Here is a 20,139-nt window from a genome sequence, read left to right as displayed (position 1 = left end):
TAAACTTACAAAAACGTACAAAAGAAACAATCTTTGCTTTTTATTTGACGAATCAAGTGTTAAATAATCAGTGAAAATTAAAATTCAAAAATGCACAGTGAAGTGACAAAAACTGCCAAGCCGATTACCCTGGTACAATTGTAACCCAACATGCCTCGCATAAACTTCTGTTACGCACGTCTACTACGTTGGAGCTTTAGTCCAGGGAGGCAACGTATGAAAACAAATGTGGGGCTTTAAGGTTACAGTCACTATAGGCAGTTTGGGATAAAATGATTAATAAAAATCTAGTTTTAATAACTCCACCCGGCCGCAATTGCTTACATTCTCAGGACATTTTGGATTGCATAATACACCCAAACAGCAATACTTTTAGATACATTGCAATATATCGAACAACAACGTATGAAACACATGGGCCATGTAACGTATAGTAAATACTGCTGTTTTAACTGTTTAGCCTGTGTGCTAACCGCTGTGTCAACCGGAGTCACATTTACCTGTACCCTCTTTGACTAAATGTCCAAAAAAGAAACGTACAGAAACAAATATGTATCCATTATACGACAAAAAACACATATACATATCCATTGAAAAAGGAAGCGATCGAGTAGTGACGTTATCCCAACAGGATACATATTAAAGTTCAGCCTAACAGGATGCACAAATAAACGTCTACATGCAAAGTTATTTAATGCAACTTTGTATGTCATACCGTTTTGGGTTTCCAACGGAAAACGTGATTCCAAGCAAAATCAAATTAATTAAAGCGAATATAGTTTTTCAACAAAAATAGAAATATTACATATATTCGAGTTAGTTTGTAGATTTGTTGTGAAAAATATCACCAGCATCAAACGTTTGCATAAATACTTCGGGCGGATACATGGGTTTGTGCAGCTTTATACAAAAGCAAGTAGTCGGCCTGTAAAACAAGTAAAAAAACATTAGCCTTAATCAGGGGTCCGCAAATAGTGGGTCGCGAGACCTTCCAGTCTGGGTCGCGAAATATTTTAAATTTCCCATGAATATAAGCATCGCATCTACATTCTACAGCAGGGGTGTCCAACACATGGCACGCGTGCCAAAAGTGACATGCAGAGCATTTAAAAATGGCACGCAAGCTTTTGCACATTCAGATGGAAAACATTAGGATTTGTCAGACAATTACATTTTTTCTATTAATTCTTCTTGGCCTTTATTCTAACTTCAGTAAAGATGATCAGTATCAAAGTTACACAAACCCAATAATAAAGTTGGTCGGTTTTTGACAAACCTTAAGCCCCGTTGCAAACCATATTTGTATCTTGTGTCGCATTTACAGAATAAAAGGTTTCTGGAGTATCATAAACAAGTTTACTCGCATTTGACAATATATTATTTTTTCTAACTATTTAAGGGGTTTTACATATTGACGCAATTTTTGGATTGAGTTCATACCGTTATAACGTTTAAGGAATGGCACGCAAGTATATTTTAAAACCTAAATTGGCACGGCGGTGCTTTTGAGTTGGATGCCCCTGTTCTACAGCAGGGGTCGGCAACCTTTTTTGCACTGCGGACCGTTTTTGAAAGTAAAATTTTATCGCGGACCGGTCTTTAAAAAAACACAAATATTTAGCAATAAAAACGCTTAAACTAGTTTATCATCCCCGGGATACATAGGCAAAATGTTTTATAGCATTTAACCTTAAAAATTGTACGGACCGGTAACGAACTCCTCGCGGACCGGTACCGGACCGGCGGTGCCGACCACTGTTCTACAGTATTAATGAATTTCGGTTTTTTTCAACCTTTTAATCATGATTGCATTGTTACGTATGACTACGTAACTGTGACATACAGTCTATGTAACAATGCAAAAAGTTAGGCGCACCTATGCAAGCATGCGTTTTCTTATTAGCTGTGTTCTCAACACAGAGCCCACAGTTCTCATTTGTTAGAATAAATACGTTAGTTTACCTCCTGTTTTATGTAAAAATAGCAACTGACAATGGCATAATAGCAGTCTTAATATTGCTATTTAGTTGATTAGTATTTTCCACAGACTTGATGCTTGGGTCGCGAGAATTTAGAGCAATTTTTTTAGGGTCGCGCCAAAAAGTATTTGCGGACCCCTGGCCTACATGATAATAAATTTAATAACATTCCAATACATGTCAGAAATGGGAAAATATCTTTTACCAGTGATCGGACCATAAAAGGTCTGGCGTCTCTCAAATCTTTCACTGTCCTGAAAACATCTATTCTGTTTTCAATCCTGGAGCGGTCCAAAAGGTTTAAGAGAGCACAGAAGATACCAGAACGACCAGCTCCATCTCTGCAAAATTAGGATGTTTAACAAAAACAGCACCATCAAGTAGATGGTCATAAGAGAAAAAGTTTTGAAGATTCTTGCGTTGTTACTTATACTTGACGTTTTGCGTCACGTTATTGATTTTGATTGTTATTAATTTTTGAAGTGCAATGGAATGATGACGTGACTACATTCAAACGACAACCTTCTTGGTTCAAATGAGACTCGAGCTAGCAGATTTTTAACATATTCTTTCAAGCCCTGGCCTAGTAGCAAGTATAAGTTTAAATATAGCCCGGAACTATGCGTACAGCACTTGGGCAAAGATCGATTTGTTTTATTCTTTCTATCGATACCGTTTCAATCGAACCTTAAAGCGTTTGGGCGAAAAACAAACTAAATAGAAAAATGACAATAGATAACATTGTGACAACTAGCACAGAAGTATATAGTAGTTCACCTGCAATGAACAACTATCGGACGTTTTTCTTGCCTCAAGGAATGAGCTTGAGAAACGAGTTCAAGGAAACGTTCAACCACCGTGCTTTCGTCACCCTGCTTGCTTACGTCACATTGAAGATGCGTTACTGAAACCTGTGTTACAATAAACAATCGGTTTGAACCGATACCTTCGTTTTTCATGTCATTGTTTTATTTATAGTAGTGAGAAACAAACGAATGGGTTTCATTGTACAGACGAGCTTGATAGATAGTTCTTATTGTTTACCGAAATTCCACGCCATTATTTATATGACTTGATTAAATGCAGGAAAAGCCTGCGCACATTTTTCGGTTTCAGATAATCATTCAGTTACCAAAAATAGGATGTCGGTAGTTGGTTTAGAAACTTCTTTGTTTCTCTTGGTGGCGTTGGACAAATACGTAATGGGTTGCCTGGTGCCTTAGGTTACATTGTAGAACCAATGTACTTGGTTTCATATAAGCAATGCTCGGATTTGACCAAAAAATTAACATCGTCGCCAAAACAGGTAGGTCAAATTCGATGGGTATCCGAATGTGTCACTAACAATAATAAATCAAACTTACAGAGCCTTCAACTTCCTCGACGTAAAACTCCCGTCTTGTAATATCCTGACCTAAGTCAGATTTTGCAGTCATAGTCACATTGATGTAATTCAACTGAAGCGGGGAGTTCAACTTTTCTGTCCAATATCCACAACTTTGGTCCTAATAACAAAACTCGAGTCACAAAAATCGATGTGATTTCTGTCGTGCAACGATTCCGACAGAGAAAATAAATTGTTATTCTTTAAAACCTTACATTGTCCACAGAAGTCAACATGACAATCGCAGCTGCGTTGTGATCGCATACCATCTGCCAGAACTGGTTAATGTTGGACGACAACGGTCCTTGTGTGACGATTATTGAATTAGCTCCTTCATAGTCCTAAACAACATGAACAAAGTTTTATTATCCGGTAAACAAATTGAAGTTTAAATTCGATTAGGTGTGAGGATCGTGCCTACGTAAAAAATGTTATTGCCCCAAATCCGCTAGTGTGCGCCCTGTTGCATATGCTGCACCAACAAATGCTCGATTTCTATTCTCCTGCTGTTGCCTATTTTACATTGCCAGGTGTTTCTATTTTATCTGCGCCTTTGTGCCCAAAGCTTTGCCGTGCGCGCCTGACAAAGATAAGACGTGGCTCGCTGTTGGGTCAGCAGTCTAACGTTGCTTGACAAACCAATTCGAAAGCGGCAGTGTCAGCTATGTCTGTGGTGTTCTGTTTTCAGTTTAGTGTTTTCGTCGCACTTTGTTTTGTTGTGTTTTTACTTTCTTTTCCCTTTTATTGATGTATTATCTTGTGGTTTTTGTAGGAACTGAAGATGCCATTAGGCGAAATATATATATTCCAAGATTTTATCGACTGATTTCGTTACATGGAAAATGCTTTTCTATTCTTAGTTATACGTATAGTTGGAGTAGAGTGTTTGGACCTTTTAAAATCGACAGGTTTTTGAACAACGCATGAAAGCATTGACGAAATCAAGCGATAATGCGTTGACGACCAGTTTACGTGCAAAAGTTTGGCGGGTTGCATTGTGAGGTTTGCTCAAATGAATTCTTCTGAAAATCGATTAACACCAGGCACGAATAAGTTCAATTCGACATGTCGTTGGGTAAAATTAGCAGCCTTTGCAATTTGCTATTTGCATAATTTACAATTCGAGATAATTTGTGCAGTACATGATTCAAATTACCGCAGGGTCAAGTTTAGGATTCCTAATATTTGCCTTTTCCTGAGACACCACAACTTACCTGGACAAATGATGCATTGATAAAGACGTTCTCGTACAAGCTTGCTGCGTTTCCACTTAAAGTCACCAGTGACCTATTATCTGTAAAAAAAACATTTGAAATTGGTGTTTCGGGCATTAAAAGCATAATTTAGTTTCTGGAAAAAGGTCTCATGTGTACACAGCCCATGATATAGACCAGTGGTTCTCAACTTTTTTGTCCTGTGCCCCCTTTTAGTCGATATTAAAATCTAATTCCCCCTCTACAAATTTAGTTTGCTAAAATACCGTTTACATTGACATTTTAATGTAATTTTAGAACAGAAATTAAACTCTCGATTATAAGCTTAAACCGATCATACGAGAACTTTCTTTTTCTAAGCTCTCGCGTTATTGAGTAAGACTAGGTTGATACTGTCCCACCAAAGTAGAAAAAAACCAACAAACTTACAAGGCAGAACCGTGTCATCTCTGCATGATTGTCGATTTGCGGATTGGCATGCCCTCGACTGCGAAGTTTCCAGGGGAGGGATCAGATTTAACCATTCGAATTCCTTTTTGAGACTTTTAAAACAGATGATGATTAGTAATCACCAATTGCGTTTAGTAGCAAATAGTTTTTTGATACATTTTTTCAATATACATTCTAAAATGGTAATATTTTAGATTTCAAGTAACGATTCATATGTGATTGGTCAAATACACCAGAATGAGCCCTATTGTATGTCCAAACTAGAAGGGTGGCTTAGCACATATTGCCCTTGCATATACACTATAACCTATTTGAAAAAAATAATATATTCCCTACACTTATTTTATGTTGGGTCCCATATCACACAGTGTCTTTTATAACATTAGTTGTTTCTGCAGGCAGAAACTCATGGGTCCCCACACATGCAAAGTTGTAAATAATGCATTTCAAGAAATAACCATGTGAAAGTTTGGTATTGTAAGGTCAAACACAATGATTGGTACTGAGCATAAACAAACATGCTATGTGGAGTACAAACTATCTAAATTTTCTTCCATTTGGGTATTTTTAAAGGTTTTTCTATTGTATGTTCTATCTGAAAAATGAAGGGGTAAATAGCTAAAAATTAGACTAAAACACAACAATCAGCTGCTATTATTGGAAAATGGCACAAGCTGTCCTAATTTCATTCAATTCAGACTTTGTTAAAAAAATTCACCCATCGGGGGCTAGTGGGGTAAATGTTGGGGCTACAGGTTGGAAAACAACAATCAACAACCATAGATAGCACCCACTACAAGCTGCCCAAGTTTTATTCAATTCAGACATTGTTTAAAAAATTGTCCTATTTTGGGGGGCCAGGTGTAATGGTTTGGGCTACAGGGCAGAACACAAGAATCAACACCAAAAATGGCATACTCTACAAGCTTTCCAAATTTTATCCAATTCAGACATTGTTTAAAAAATTCCCCTTTTTTAGGGGGCTAGCGGGTAAATCTTGGGGCTACAGGTTGGAAAACAACAATCAACACCTAACAATGGCACAATAAACAAACTGTCCAAATTTCATCCCATTCGAACAATACTTAAACAATTCACCCTTTTGGGGGGGCTAGTGGGGTAAATAATTGGTCTCTACTCCAAAACTAAAAAAATATCAAATCACAATAACCCAATCCACAGTCCTGTAAATTTTTGTCCAAATCGGCAAATGTTTAAACATTTGGCCACTGGAGGGGCTTATGAGCAACAATCGTTGATGCCTCTGACGTCATAAGGCTGTTAGTCAACTGCATAAACATCCACCAAGCAACCCACAAACACTAGGAATGAATATATTTGCCTTTATAACATCACACAAAACTAACGTTTGTGGTGAGCACAAACCACATTTTACATTTTTGGGGCTAGCAGGGTAAATACTGGGGTTATCATGACAAACGAAGCAGATGGCACATCTACATAACTATATCTACCATCTGTGAAAGTTTCATCCAAATCCATCAAACATTTCAGGGCAAAAAGGGGTGGACAAACTTCAGGGAAGAAAAAAAAGAAAAAGAAAAAAAAAGAAATCGAGTAAAATCAAGATGTGTCCCCTTCAAGGAAGGGGACCCATAATTAATGCCAATGTTGGCTGATGTTTCAAAGGGGAAATAAAAACCTTTTGGTTCATATCTTTATCAACAACATAAGTTAACCTAAAAGTTTGATGAAAAAAACATGTTCCCCTGGAGCCTAACATATCCGGTCTAGGACAAAATTTTCTAAAATAGAAAAGATTTACGTTTGTTGACGGGAACAGTGCTCTGCAAAAATGTCGCAAGGAAGGTCTGTGTCGCCCGTAGTGTGAATCTCAACAATCAGCTTGTGCATGAGAATAAACTGATTCTGCAAAGAAAATTGTCCGTTTAAGACACAAAAAGTGCTTAGAAAAAGGTGATATTCAGTATTTTCTCGAACCGTGATGTTTTTACTAGATTATGTCAACCAATCAAGTGACGCCAAAAAACGACTGAAAATGAACGAAACAAGAACATTTAAACCCTGATAACAATCCAACTTTACATAGACTGCTTACCAAGTAATTGAAACTAGACTTACTTTGGTAATTTATTAGCACTACGACAACACATACACAATTCCCGTTTAGGTATTGCTCACAAGTATTTCAAGGATAACTGAGTCCCTTATATTTTAAACTGACAATTTGTGTATTTAAATTTAAATATTTCAGTTTAGCATTTTTAAACCCAAGACTAAGATTTGCTACAGACAAGGGTCAATACATTGATAGACCCTACATGGAGATAGATAGTATTAAACTCCAGTGAGGTAAAACTAACGTTATTTGTTGTTCCGGATATGTTGGTCAGATCAAAAAGTAGGCACATACACCTACATTCGTGTAAAACTCCACCTACTGCATTGTTGTGCATTGCTAACCTCCCTTCTATACACTTACAACGTTTTGCACCATGTCCATTCTCTGTCGACGCATATTCAGTACAGTGCTGAATACATCCACTCTACCCTCTGCAATCATTTGTTGTTCCAAAATGTCCAAGCCTATGTAAGTTCCAGTCCGACCAACACCAGCGCTACATAGTAAAATGCATTAGTACAAAGAGTTATGGTGTCAAGTTTGCAAGATTTTGTTTTCAGTGAGTAAACAAAATTAGGCAATAAAGGTTTCAGATATTGCTTTGGAAGGTCGGTAAAGTCAATAAAGTTATGTCTAGTTTGAAACAATAGTATTCGGAAAGAGTCATGTTACATAATAGTCGATCAATGACCTTATGTCGTATACCACTATAGAAACATATAAATCGATTAAAAAAACAAAAGCATTTCCACCTGCAGTGAACAAGTATCGGTGAACCGTCTTCAGATTGCGATTGTTTAATGACGCGATGAAACCGAAGCAATCCAGTCGTGCAAACAGGAACTCCGGGGTCGGGCCAGGCAGCAAAGTGGTAGTGAGTCACGTAGCGGCATTCCTGTGCACCCGACACAATAAAGCGTCAGTTGGTGTATTTTCTTTACTCTACGTGAAGCTACTACTTGTTCAATGTGTACAACCGCCCGTCGGGATTTTCCAGGTTTCAGGAAAAAAACGTTTTACACCCATAAGGCATTACAGTGTTACAAACTTTCCAATGGGGGTTTCAGTGCACGTGCAATGACCCTATGTGTCATATTCTATGACAAACGACGCTATCACAACAGCTCGTGCATGAGGTCAAGACAACTTGTACAAACATAACTACACACTGTTTGCTGTTTGAGTAAATATCAAATATGGTAAAACAGAAGAGCAATGGTTAAGGGCAAAAGATATGGCGTCACAATACTATATAATTACGTAACAAAAGTTAAAATATTTTAAACACACATATTGTGGTAAATATTGAGTCGTTAAGAACTTGAGTATATTTTAATCTAACCCAGTACGCAAAGTAAAATATAGCAGCACTGAAATTACCGATAAGTCGCTTCTGGTGATGGATATGGAACGAACGATGTAGCTGCCATAACTTTCTTCCTGGTCTGTCTTCACTGCGTATTTCCCGAAACGAAGATTTTCGTTGGGTTCAGGCCAATATTTCTCGCACTTTTGCTGTGACACCAAATATATATTTTTGCAGTGCGCCATAAAGATACATAAGATCAGAGCTGTTCATAGGGTAAACTGATGTTTTGAAAAAAAGGCGGTTCAGATTCGGGAGGTCGGAATTACTCTAGAATATTTCATTGTAATTTTCCTTTTTTGACATAAATTTCGGGTATTAGTTTGGCTTAAATATGTTACCCCTCGGGCCGAATTAATGTCCCTAAACTATATTTTAATTTAGATCAGGACAAGAAATTAAGTTGAGATCTTGTGTTGATTTAAGCAATAAGATACACACCACAATACCTAAAAACGAGGACAAGCAAACAAAACGTCGCTTGCTTTGGTGTGCTCTATTTCATTGGTAGGCTATAACAGTGCTCTTCAACCGGTGTGCACGGTGCACCAAAATATGCATGGGGTGCACCAGTACGAAAGGGTATACAAGGGTGCATCACAAACTTTTAATGAACCAGTAATATTTGACCTTCAGGATATTAGGGTGTAGGTTTCAATTGATATATAAATGAACCTTTTATTTTTAAAAAATGTTGATGTCTAACACTTTCAGTGCAGTCGAAGAATATTTACTTCAAAAGACGCTTTGCGCACCGTGCAGATTCACATTAATTAACGGCAAAAGTTTTTGATCAAAAATGTTTACGTCAAAAGTTTTGATTTTAAGTAAACAGGGTGCATGAGTTCGTCACAACAACTCTAAGGGTTCACCAGACCAAAAAAGGTTGAAGAGCACTGGGCTATAACACTGTATTACCTTTGTTTTTTCTAAAACGTTTGTCAGCATTACAATTGTCTTGCAGTTTTGTTCCCAAATCATTTGCCAGAAATGTTGAACAGTGACGGGACGAGGTCCTTGAGCTGCTATAAACTTGACATTTCCATTGTAACCCTGTGCAACACATACAAGGAAGTATGTATAATTTTCCATAACATTTCTTAAGTTAACCAAAATACTATTCGTTTAACTATATGACCGATTACAGACAATAGAATGAATGGAGAAGATTAAATAACCCCACCATGCAAGGAAACAATGATTTAAATCCACTGTTTGTTATTTAAGTTCAAATTCATGTTTGTACAGAAGTGCTATACCACTGCTAGTTGCGTATATTACGCAGAATTCACTTCCAAACGAGAAACTTACATTGATGTAAGAGGCATTAATGTAGTCGTTGTTTTCCGGATTTCCGCCCTTAAGCTTCACACGATTAAAGTCATCTGTACAAAAGTTGGAAACGGGTAAACCACTGCTGCAATTATCTTACAAAAGGCAATCACCTGATTTTGTGTTTTTACTGTTTAAATGTATTTGTCGAATGCCATAGTGGTAAGTGATATTAATGTGAATATACAAATGATATTTGCTGGGTGTATTTGTAACCAAGACTACACAATAAGAGATTCAACTCACACGGAAGAATATTTTTGTATCGGTTTCTCTCCTTGTTCCGTGTATCGGTTGCGACGCTTTTATCCAGTGACATTCTATCTTGGGCTTCCTTCAACTCCTAACGGGAAAGAATGGGTACATGCAAAATTAACGACTACACACAAAAGATAACAGGACAACCACAAAGAGCATAATTCACAGCAGTTAACGAACATACGTACACATTAAATAGTCCAAGTTATGGTTTTCAATTGTATATTAAGTATAACCATGCACACACTTATGTTTATTAGTTACTACGTGATTAAAAGTTGACATAACACAATAATAAGGAAACGACGCATGTTGAATGAACAACACGAAAGTTTTACCTTAAACTGGGTATTGTAGGTCACGGCATCGCGTGAATAGGTGTTATATCTGTCCAGTAATTTAGAAAGTGCAATAGGTCGACCGATGTCAGATGACACATTCTCATACAACGTTTCGTTTGGTTGCAATTCTAAATGCAAGGCGGAAGTAAAGAGTATTTCAGTCAATTTAGAAAAAAAGGTAAAAGGCCATTTTTGTGGCAAGTCTTACCGTCAGAACGGTCCTGGTTTCTATTGTCAAGGGCAATGATATTGTTTGTTTTTTTGGAAGATTTTCGTCTCCTACCAAAAACAAATAGGAATAGAGTGTTAATAAATCAGGTTGGTCTGCCTAAACAGTCAACAACCATCTTTCTTTGAGCAAGGAGATTATGTTTAGTTAACTATTTTCCAAGAATCAACCAACCAAAGACACCACATTCAAGAATGAAACGATCCCACAATATCTACAATATAAGTAAAAATAAACTAAACTAAAACTCACCTTAAAAAAATCAATGCTACAATAATAATAAGCATAAGTAAGAAGACACCAATGGAAATTCCTACAATTAGCCCTGAAAAATAAATGTTTTAACGACATATTTAGCTTACATAAGTTTATGGAGCATTACTAACCTATGGGTGTTGAAGGACTCATGATATTTGCACTTATTTCAACAAAAGGACTCGCTTTAACTGCAACAGAACTTTCCACTGCAGTTGTGGTGATTACCATAAACCTACATATATGAATTGGTCAGACAATACAATATAACTTACTAGGTAGAATAATATTCAAAAATACAAACTTGTACAACTTGTTTTGGGTCAAAGTTGGATTTTTGCATGTGTGTGTCTCCATAAGGTTGGAGTTAAAGTCACTTTTGACACCACACGTTGAAACTGATTTGTCCCCAATAATTTTTGTGACAGGATCACCTGTAAATCTACAAGAAAACTGTTTTAAAATGATGTGTAAGCACTAACATAATAAACTTGCCTTGGTATAGCAAAAGCACAATGCCAATAAGGGATGTTTCCTAATAAAACACTTTGTAACTCTGTCCAAGTAAGTATTTGTTGCAATGAGTTGTTTGTACTTTCAGCATCCATACCAACAACAAAGTAGCAGCTTAATAAAATGTAAGCTGATTTTTATATTAACAAGCCACAAATATTATGAGAAAGCAACTTTTAAATACCTAACAGGTCCATTAATTTCATTCACAGGAGAAACAATGACTGATAATGCAGAATTGGATCTTTTCATTGAAGGAACAAAATCTGGTTCTGCAAAAAATATTTTGAGTTATTTGTTTCATTTTGAAATAGATAATATTTATTTATGTTTTTGTGCAGCAGAAGTTAATGGTGAAAAAATGAAAAATGGTGCTAAGTTACTATGTTTCACTGGGAAAATGATTTATTCAAGTAGCGAACAGGTTAGTTAGGCTTAATAAAAAACATAACCTTCATTAATTTAATTTCGTTCACAGGGTAAACAATGAATGATAAAGAACTGGATCATTTGATTGAAGGAACAAAATCTGGTTCTATAAAAATTATTCTGAGTTTCACTTTTCTATCATCGAAATAAATATTTATTCATATTTTTATGTGCAAGAAGTTAGTACCAAAATGGTGCTTAAGTTACTATGTTTCACTGGAAAATAAAGAGTTATTTAAGTAGCAAACACGCCACTTGGGCTAAATAAAACAAAATTAAAAAACCTTTTGGTGAAGTTGCACAATTTCTGTGTGCAAACACTGGCACTCCATCACTGGAACAAGTCATTACTTGTAAAGTTATAGAAAGCACTTGATTTGGCAGCATAGTAACATTGTGACTGTGGTTCAGATCCGTTACGTTTTTCATAGATACATTAAAAAATTGCTGTTCTTGCCATGTTGCAAGTGATGAGAAGTTGGATGCAAACAAACTCAGTTTTTTTGTTATGTTCAGCTGTTAAAATTCATAAACAATTCATTAAAATACCATTTTCAGCAAAATATATAAGAAAGTGAAAAGTGGAATCATTATGTGATGATGCTGAAATACAGAAGTTCAACCTAAGTTTTTCTTTTAACACCGAAATGGTTGACATAGATCTGTTAAAGACCAATATCCCATCAAACAACTATGGTATTACAATATTCTTCTCCACATTTTTTTTGTGTGTATTAGACAAATGTGTTTGTTCTGACTGAGAAGTCTTGTTACATCAACGATCACAAACAGGGACACTATCATCAGTCTTTAGCGCTGTACTCACAAACTAAATTGATACATCCAGAAATTCCTCACTTTGTTATTTCCCAGCAGAAAAGCAGTTAACCTAATTTGACCACAATAGTAAAATGACATAACAACCTACCTTGTATCCTGTAATTTCTATCTTGTTAATGTTTGTTGGCCACATCCATGTGATCACACATGTTTGCATATTCAATGTCAGAGAAAGGTTTTTAGCTTTGTCAGCAACAGCTATTCTGGTTGGCAAAACTGTCTCCATAGGCACAGGAAAATTCCATATTTGTGGAAACAAAACCACCTAAGCATAATCAGGCATAAGTCAATGGGTACAAATAAATCTTACAATGTGCAATTACCTGTATGTGATAATCCTGTGTTTTTAAATTACCCAACAAAGTTTGGTATTCATGATTACCAGTAGATTGGATTGTTTCTGTCTTATTGTAAATTGTTTGGATCCCTCCTGAGGCATTAGTGATTGCAAGCAAGTTAAAAGTTATTCTACCAGTAAAAGCTGTCATGTCTTTCCATCTAATTGAAAGTTGATTTGCAGCACAACTTACAGGATGTGATGGTAGAAATGTAACAGGCTGAGCTTGAAACAAAAGCAAGTATTATGTTGTTTTAGAAATTAATTCATGTAAAAAAATAATGTCATCTGAAAGAAAATGAACTTGATTTAAAGCATGAATATTCCATTTGAGTTTCCAATCATTACCTTTAAACTGACATACAAAGTAGCGTTCTTTAGTACAACTTCCAGTTCTCCATAAAAATCTTGGGTTGTCACTATCTTTGTTTGAAAGAACTACACATGGGTGTTTTTTTGGATGTTTTGTAGACCATTGTGTAAATGTCTGATCTGCAAAAGAAATATACACTGGGAATGTACCATAAAAATAAAGTAGTACGGTACCCATATTTTAGTCGAATAAACCAAAAGTTAAAATGAAACTAGTTTTGCAAAAATTGTGTAAAACCACATAATATTGGCTTTTTATTTACAGAATGTTTAATAATTACCGAGTGGTGTGTCATTGAACCAAACCAGAGTACCATTTCTACGCTCAGCTCCTACAAAGGCTGCAAAACAAAACAAAATTGTGTGAAAACAGTTTTATTGTTTATGATGCAAAGAATGCATCAGATGCATCACATTTTATTTCCATGTATTTGACACTTGCAAACAAGTGTCTAATAAAGATAAATATCCTAAAAAGTGTGCAAAATTAGTAGAGGCAAACATAACAAACTAAAAAAGGAAACAATGCAACGGTGAGTTGGTACTTATGGTCATATTTCAGCAACAAAAACAAAACCAAGATGCAAACACTGTACAAAACAAAAACATTATGCTCTTGCAAGGGTTGTTTTTCAAGGAATTTACTTATTACAAGTTGGGAATCACAGTTTCAACGACCTAGGGGTATTACCTGTGAATTACACACGTTTTTTTGGGGGCATCTTGACTCGAAAACCGAAAGGTTAATCGATGCCTCATTACCATCACTTGCGTTTGTGAGTAAAAATAAACCATTGAATTGAAAAAATTGAATTGAATTACACTGTAGTCTTTTTCAAATAGCCAATGCGGCCGATCTCTCGTCACCCGCTGCACTGATGAGACCTTATAGGTCGAAACAGTGTGCACTGTCTGCAGCTTATCATTTATTGGCTCTATATGCTTTTACATTTTTCAAATAGGGTATTACAGTATTGTAGTCATTACATTATTTATCAGGGAGTCGACATTTGTCATATGGGTTAAGGTTCGGTTCGGGTTCACTTAGTTTTATTTTTCAGGGTTCGGGTTCGGATTTTAAAAATGTATATTTTTGGGTTCAGGTTTTGTTCCAGTTCGGGCAAATTATCCGGTCCGCCCGGTTTGCGGTTTTTAATCCAGTTCAAATTTTTATTCAGTTTAATTTAGTTCTACCCATTATCTACCTGGCCTTATCAAACTCCAATTGAAACGTGCCAGTGCACTGTTATTTTTGACACGCCATATCAGTGTTATGTCGTGTATTCTTCAGTGCATTGTTTTGAAAAAAATCGCGAAATGTAAAACAGACTGCATTTTTACTGGTTCGGTTCTGGTTCGGGTCCAATGCCTAACAAAATATGGAGTTCAACTCCGGTTGGGGTTTTTAGAAAATCGTAATTAGCGGTTCGGGTTTAATGAAATTAACCGCTCAAACCAGTTCGCGGGTTCGGCTCCGGTTCGACTCGTTGTTATTTATAGTACATAATATATTCAAATGTTTTGCAGATAGTTCACAGAAGCTTATGCACCTTCCACTTAAGTTTGTAGGATTTGCAGAGTTTTAATTATTGAGTGTTCTGTCGCATAACTTTGTATTGGTAACCATAGGCGTCGATTTAGGGGTGACCGGGGTGACATGTCTCCCCTCCTGAAAAAACAGGGGTGACAACATATGTATTGTCTCCCCTGTTTTTGTTTGAAATAAAGTATTGCCAGAACAATCAATGACAAAACGCAAGTGTCTCGTGGTTTGTTACGTAACGTAACATAGGTTGCAGTTACAATCGGCATTGTTATGTGATTGTTTTATTCCCAGTACTGGCTGGTTGTTCAAGTATCTTATATTTGCTTTATGTTAACTGCAGGAATGACTAGTCAAACAAATATTATAGGCATTTTTGCAGCCAAAACGCAAGCAACCCTCGAATAAGACGTTGCCAGTTTAAGGTTGAGTTGTTTAAAAATCGTCACATACAATGTAAATGAACATCTTGAACAATGTTTACTTAATTCCTGTGGCAACTTCACTATCTGTCTGTCCGGAAGTTTGCTATATCTGCAAACTTTGTTTCGTTTGTTTAACCCAGGGGTCACCAAACTACGGCCTACATTTTTTTGGATTCATAGGATTACAACGCCCAAAATAGACCACAACCAATTTGTTACGTCACAGACGAGACTACAAGTGTTAATTGTGCGCGAACAATTGCATTCTTTTGTTACTTGTGACGTAATATACGAGCATTGCTCGTTAGTTGATGCTAACTATACAATTTAACAGTCGGATCACCAGATTTTAAATGGGAAACGTTTAGTGGCCCCTGGTTTAACCGAATAAGGGTCATAACTTAGATCGTGCGCTCGCCAGGACAACGGAGCAGTTACCGCAACTGCATTGTGTTCCTAAGATTGTGGGTTTGAACGGCTGATGGATGTTTCCAAAACATGGAAAGGTCTCCCCTAAAATTTTGCAAATAATTAAAAAATCGACGCCTATGTTCGTAACCCCAGACTGCGGATCGCTTACTGCATCAAATTTCGAACCCAACTAACAATTTAATACATGTTGTACAATTTGGTTGTTGTTATATTTTTTTTGCACTTGAGGCCACCATGAACTTTATTTCATAAAACTCTTGACACCCCACAGAATCCAAATGACGACATGAAAAGCTGCATCCTAATGTAACAAGTTGTAATTTCACAACCAGACTAAGCTGTTTTGCTTTACTTTCTATCGGTGATGAGTAGTATATGTCAAACATGTTACTTTCTATTGGTGATGAGTAGTAGTATGAATAGTGTGCAAAATATGTCAAACATGTTAGGAGCTAATGGATTACAAAGAAAATTTAAATTAAACCAACTATTTTCATCAGGCATACAATTTCCAATTCATGAACTTTTCCTGCCAAAATCCAAGTTCATCAATCATTCCATGCCAAAAGTCAATGAACAAGCACAGTGGTAGAAAAAAAACATATAAAGGTGAAATTTGCCACTCTTTGGATTTAGACTATAATCATTACAAAGACAAAGCACTTTTTTTGTTGAATACAAAATGTATTGTTTTGTTGAATACTTAACATTTTATTAACCAAACCTGACTTTGTATCTGTCATCCACCGACTGCGATTAGCATAAAATGTCCCTTTGTTTTGGATAAACTTCCGAGTTTTGTTATCGGTTATAATAGCCAGATCTCCATCATATTTTTGGCAAACACTCCGGGCATTTGTGAATTTTTTTTTAACAGAAGCAAACCAGTAATATCTTGCATCAAAATAGTCCAAATCTACAAAAATAGAAATTGTTACGTTTTAATGTGACATTCTTTCTAAGCAAGCCAGTTTCACTTTTTATACCTAATGTAAAATATATTGGATCAGTTGTTCCATGCACATTCTTTGAATGACATGACAGATTTGCTTTTGATCCCAAAATAACAGAATTATATATGACAATTGTGGATGTTGTTCGATAACCCTGGTAGTTCATTAGTGTGTAAATAGGCAGTCCAGGGTTGCCCGCTTCAACCTTAATGCCATTAACGCTCCAGTGGATTGTTGGCAGTGGTGCACCATGAAATGTGCAGCTTAGGTTTAGTTGTTTGGCAAAAGGGACAGCTTGTCTCTTTTGGGGAATTGAAGAATTAAAAATTGGTGCATACTCAACTGAAAAATAAAAAGTGTCACTTTGTAGTGTATGATTACATATCACCGAAGTAAAAACATGTTTACCAAACACATGAGCCTTTGCTTCTGCTCTTCTTTCAGCAGTGGCAGTGGATCCGACCAAATTTATAGCTTTGCATACATATATTCCTGAATGTGCTCTTGTAGCATTAGTAAAATTCAGTCTAGAAACTACAGAGTAACCCAAACTTGTCACACATTGAAACATAGGTGAGGAAGAAACCTGTGGTAATGAAGTTGCATCTCTGCATATAAAATGAATGCAAATCACAATATTATTTCTGTGCGACATTGATAATACTCACTTGTACCACATAGCTGACGGAATGCTGTAACCAAATGAAACACAGTCAATGAAGGCATTACTTCTATTTTTTCCAACGGTGATGTTGGAAGAAGTCAGAGAAATGTTTGCTGGTACTAGAACATGATTTTTTCACAAAATTCAGAACATGTTTTTTTGTAAAAGAAATCATGCAACAATGCTAAAACGTCCTTCACATACCATAAACAGTATATTCGACTGTTTGTGAAACTGTTGATGATGAAGAAGAAAGTTTTCCAGAAAGAACCAATGAATAGTTTCCAGCATCACCAATAGATTGAACAGCAATGGAGTAATTGAAGCTTTTATGTGTACCCGATGATAATGCCAAATTATGTTTACTGGTATTTTTATTGGCATGGAGAACAGTAGCCCGTACAGTTCCAACAAACCATACCTTTCCGAGAAAAACACTTGAGTAAATTTTTCAGCTACCACGTCTGTGAAATCTTTTACAATTAACTCTGCAAAGAGGGAGCATTCTTTTTATTTTACACGACAAATTGGAGTCTTTTGGGCAAATATTTACCTTTTTGACAAATGTAGAACTTCAGTTTTAAGGAGCAAGGAAAATCCAGCCACTTTCCTAATAAATTCTGACGGTCTCCCCAATCGGACATATATGTGTTAACAGCGGAAACGATCACGCACCTTTCATTTGCAGAACTTGGTTCTCCTTTGTACCAGTTTGTGTAAGTTGAAGGGGTGGAGTCATCCCAAACAACGGTGGCACTGTTTGGTTTGTCATTCAGGTTTGATGCTCCGACCCAGTAACTTGACAAGAACCTGTTTGTCGGTGCAGTTGCCTCAGTAGAGCTTACCAAAGGTCGAATGACATGTTCTATTGCAGTTTGTATTCTTTGAGTTTTTATACGAACAAGGTAGGATTCTTGACTTTGACACTCGGTGACGGCCTCGGTTTTCGACAAAGATTTGTTAAAGAAATACAAGCCATAATTTTCCACAGAAGTAACCGCAAAGGGTGCTGAACAAAATAAATAAACGTGAGTTATCTTTTGTTTATGAAAACAGCAGTTGACATATATTGCGTACTGCGCCATGATAAATAAAGTTCCAGAGAATCGTATTTGCAACTGTACCGTCAATTTTACCGACTGAACAGACAGCAAACCACTGATCTCTATAAACACTGGATTGCGTGGTAAAAATATTTTGAGCAAAATAGTTGAAATATTATATTAGTATTTTGTGTTTTTAATAAAAACGTTCAAATCACTGGTTCTTAAGAATTTCCAGGAGTTTGATGACAGTCAAAAACAAGCAGTTTGGATAAGCAAGGTAATGTCATACAAAGTATCACATCATCTTGTGTGGAGAGAATAGCCATCTTGTTGGATTTAAGTCCAAAATACTTAAAAAAGCACGAACATTTCTTATATTGCACAAAAAACATTTACTACTGCTCAGTAAAGATTTATTTCAACACTAACTTAATAACGTGTATCCAGTACACCTACACTAATACACATCACAGTCAATCTACGCATATTTATAGGTTATTACACACTGGAATACATGCGTCCTATTAATCTAAAAATCATATCTGCAAAAATCGCTACGCAAATGCCTAAAACAAAAATTATCGTCATTTTTCCACTCTCTCCCCATTGCCCGCAATGCATTTTTGGGGCTTCCTTTTGCAGCCGCCATTACGCTTCAATTTGCTTCAACCGTGACGGCCAGTAGCGCAATCCAGGGTTTATAGAGATCAGTGCAGCAAACAAGCTTCTTCGCGCCCAACAACGCCATCAGTACTTGTACGCATCCGACATCCGATATGTTTTTATTTCAACATTTAACCTTTTTTATCTTTTATGGCGAAAACATCTTTTTAGTGTTTTACACACATTACCATTTTCACACACGCACACCCACACCCTAATTTTAATTTGACATTTTGAAGGTTCTTCGTATATTTTCAGATGCTTACACTTTTCAGTTGAAACTTTTTTCAGGGCTACATTTTGTTTAAGTTTATTTTTATTCCTTGATTGTTCGTTTGATCAATATCGTCGTGCAAAGAAACAGGAGTGCACAACCTGCGACCGAGGATAGTGTGACATAAATTTGGACAGACTGGGGACATTTGGTAAACAAAAAGCTGTAATGCGGACGGCAATGGTGGGAAGGATGTAGGCTACATTGCTAAATTAAACAAACCAATACCGGAATGTAACTTACCCTGTGCTGATGTCAGACCGCTGCTACACTGATTTGCAGAGAAAACCGCAAACATCAAAGTAAGTCCAAGCATTTTGGGTCAAAAATTAATTTAATCTCGTATACATCTAATGGACATTGCACTTTATTTGCTGAAGAAATATCTTAAAAACAAGCTTTAACAGAGGTTTGTTTTGACCAAACATACTGAAATGAATGCTATGCAGTATGTTAAATCTCATTCTTTAGCGCGACGCTTAAGCGAGTTTTTAATATCACGTAAAAACTCATCAAACAATTAACTTTAATACAACATGTCTAAGTAAAATCAATCTTTTTTACCTATCTTTGAAATCTATATGCTAAAAGATCAAATAAAACAGTGATTTTAAACACATACACACACTTGGCCATTAGTAACCTGTACGAGGCAGCCGCCTTTTGACATTAATTTCAATGGTATAACACTTGTATGCAATAAGTTCTAACCCTTCAATAGTTTTTCTGTTTATCT

General features: G+C 36.3%; 1 long non-coding RNA gene and 1 pseudogene across 2 annotated transcripts; one reads left to right on the top strand and one right to left on the bottom strand.

The window, feature by feature from the left end:
• Window positions 1-19: 19 nt before the first annotated feature.
• Window positions 20-18,663, bottom strand: LOC145237144 (uncharacterized; annotated as a pseudogene). Its single transcript, XR_013861955.1, has 32 exons — window positions 17,974-18,663; window positions 17,625-17,908; window positions 17,425-17,539; window positions 17,165-17,364; window positions 16,790-17,098; window positions 16,528-16,719; window positions 13,685-13,744; window positions 13,380-13,523; window positions 13,018-13,256; window positions 12,783-12,959; window positions 12,139-12,370; window positions 11,610-11,697; window positions 11,408-11,539; window positions 11,217-11,354; window positions 11,044-11,147; window positions 10,910-10,982; window positions 10,637-10,707; window positions 10,426-10,556; window positions 10,076-10,172; window positions 9,809-9,882; window positions 9,416-9,550; window positions 8,512-8,646; window positions 7,884-8,026; window positions 7,492-7,627; window positions 6,814-6,917; window positions 5,007-5,119; window positions 4,578-4,657; window positions 3,579-3,704; window positions 3,344-3,484; window positions 2,757-2,890; window positions 2,185-2,320; window positions 20-925 (listed from the first exon to the last, which is right to left on the bottom strand). The product of XR_013861955.1 is annotated as an uncharacterized LOC145237144 (transcript).
• LOC145237146 (uncharacterized) lies at window positions 11,693-12,017 on the top strand. The gene is made up of 2 exons (XR_013861957.1): window positions 11,693-11,849; window positions 11,904-12,017. It is a non-coding gene; the product is annotated as an uncharacterized LOC145237146 (long non-coding RNA).
• Window positions 18,664-20,139: the final 1,476 nt, after the last annotated feature.

Source organism: Phallusia mammillata, chromosome 7 (genome assembly GCF_965637545.1).
Source record: "Phallusia mammillata chromosome 7, kaPhaMamm4.hap1.1, whole genome shotgun sequence".
Lineage (NCBI taxonomy): Eukaryota > Metazoa > Chordata > Ascidiacea > Phlebobranchia > Ascidiidae > Phallusia > Phallusia mammillata.
The sequence above is the reverse complement of the archived record's forward strand: the minus strand, read 5'-3'. Positions and strand labels throughout refer to the sequence as shown.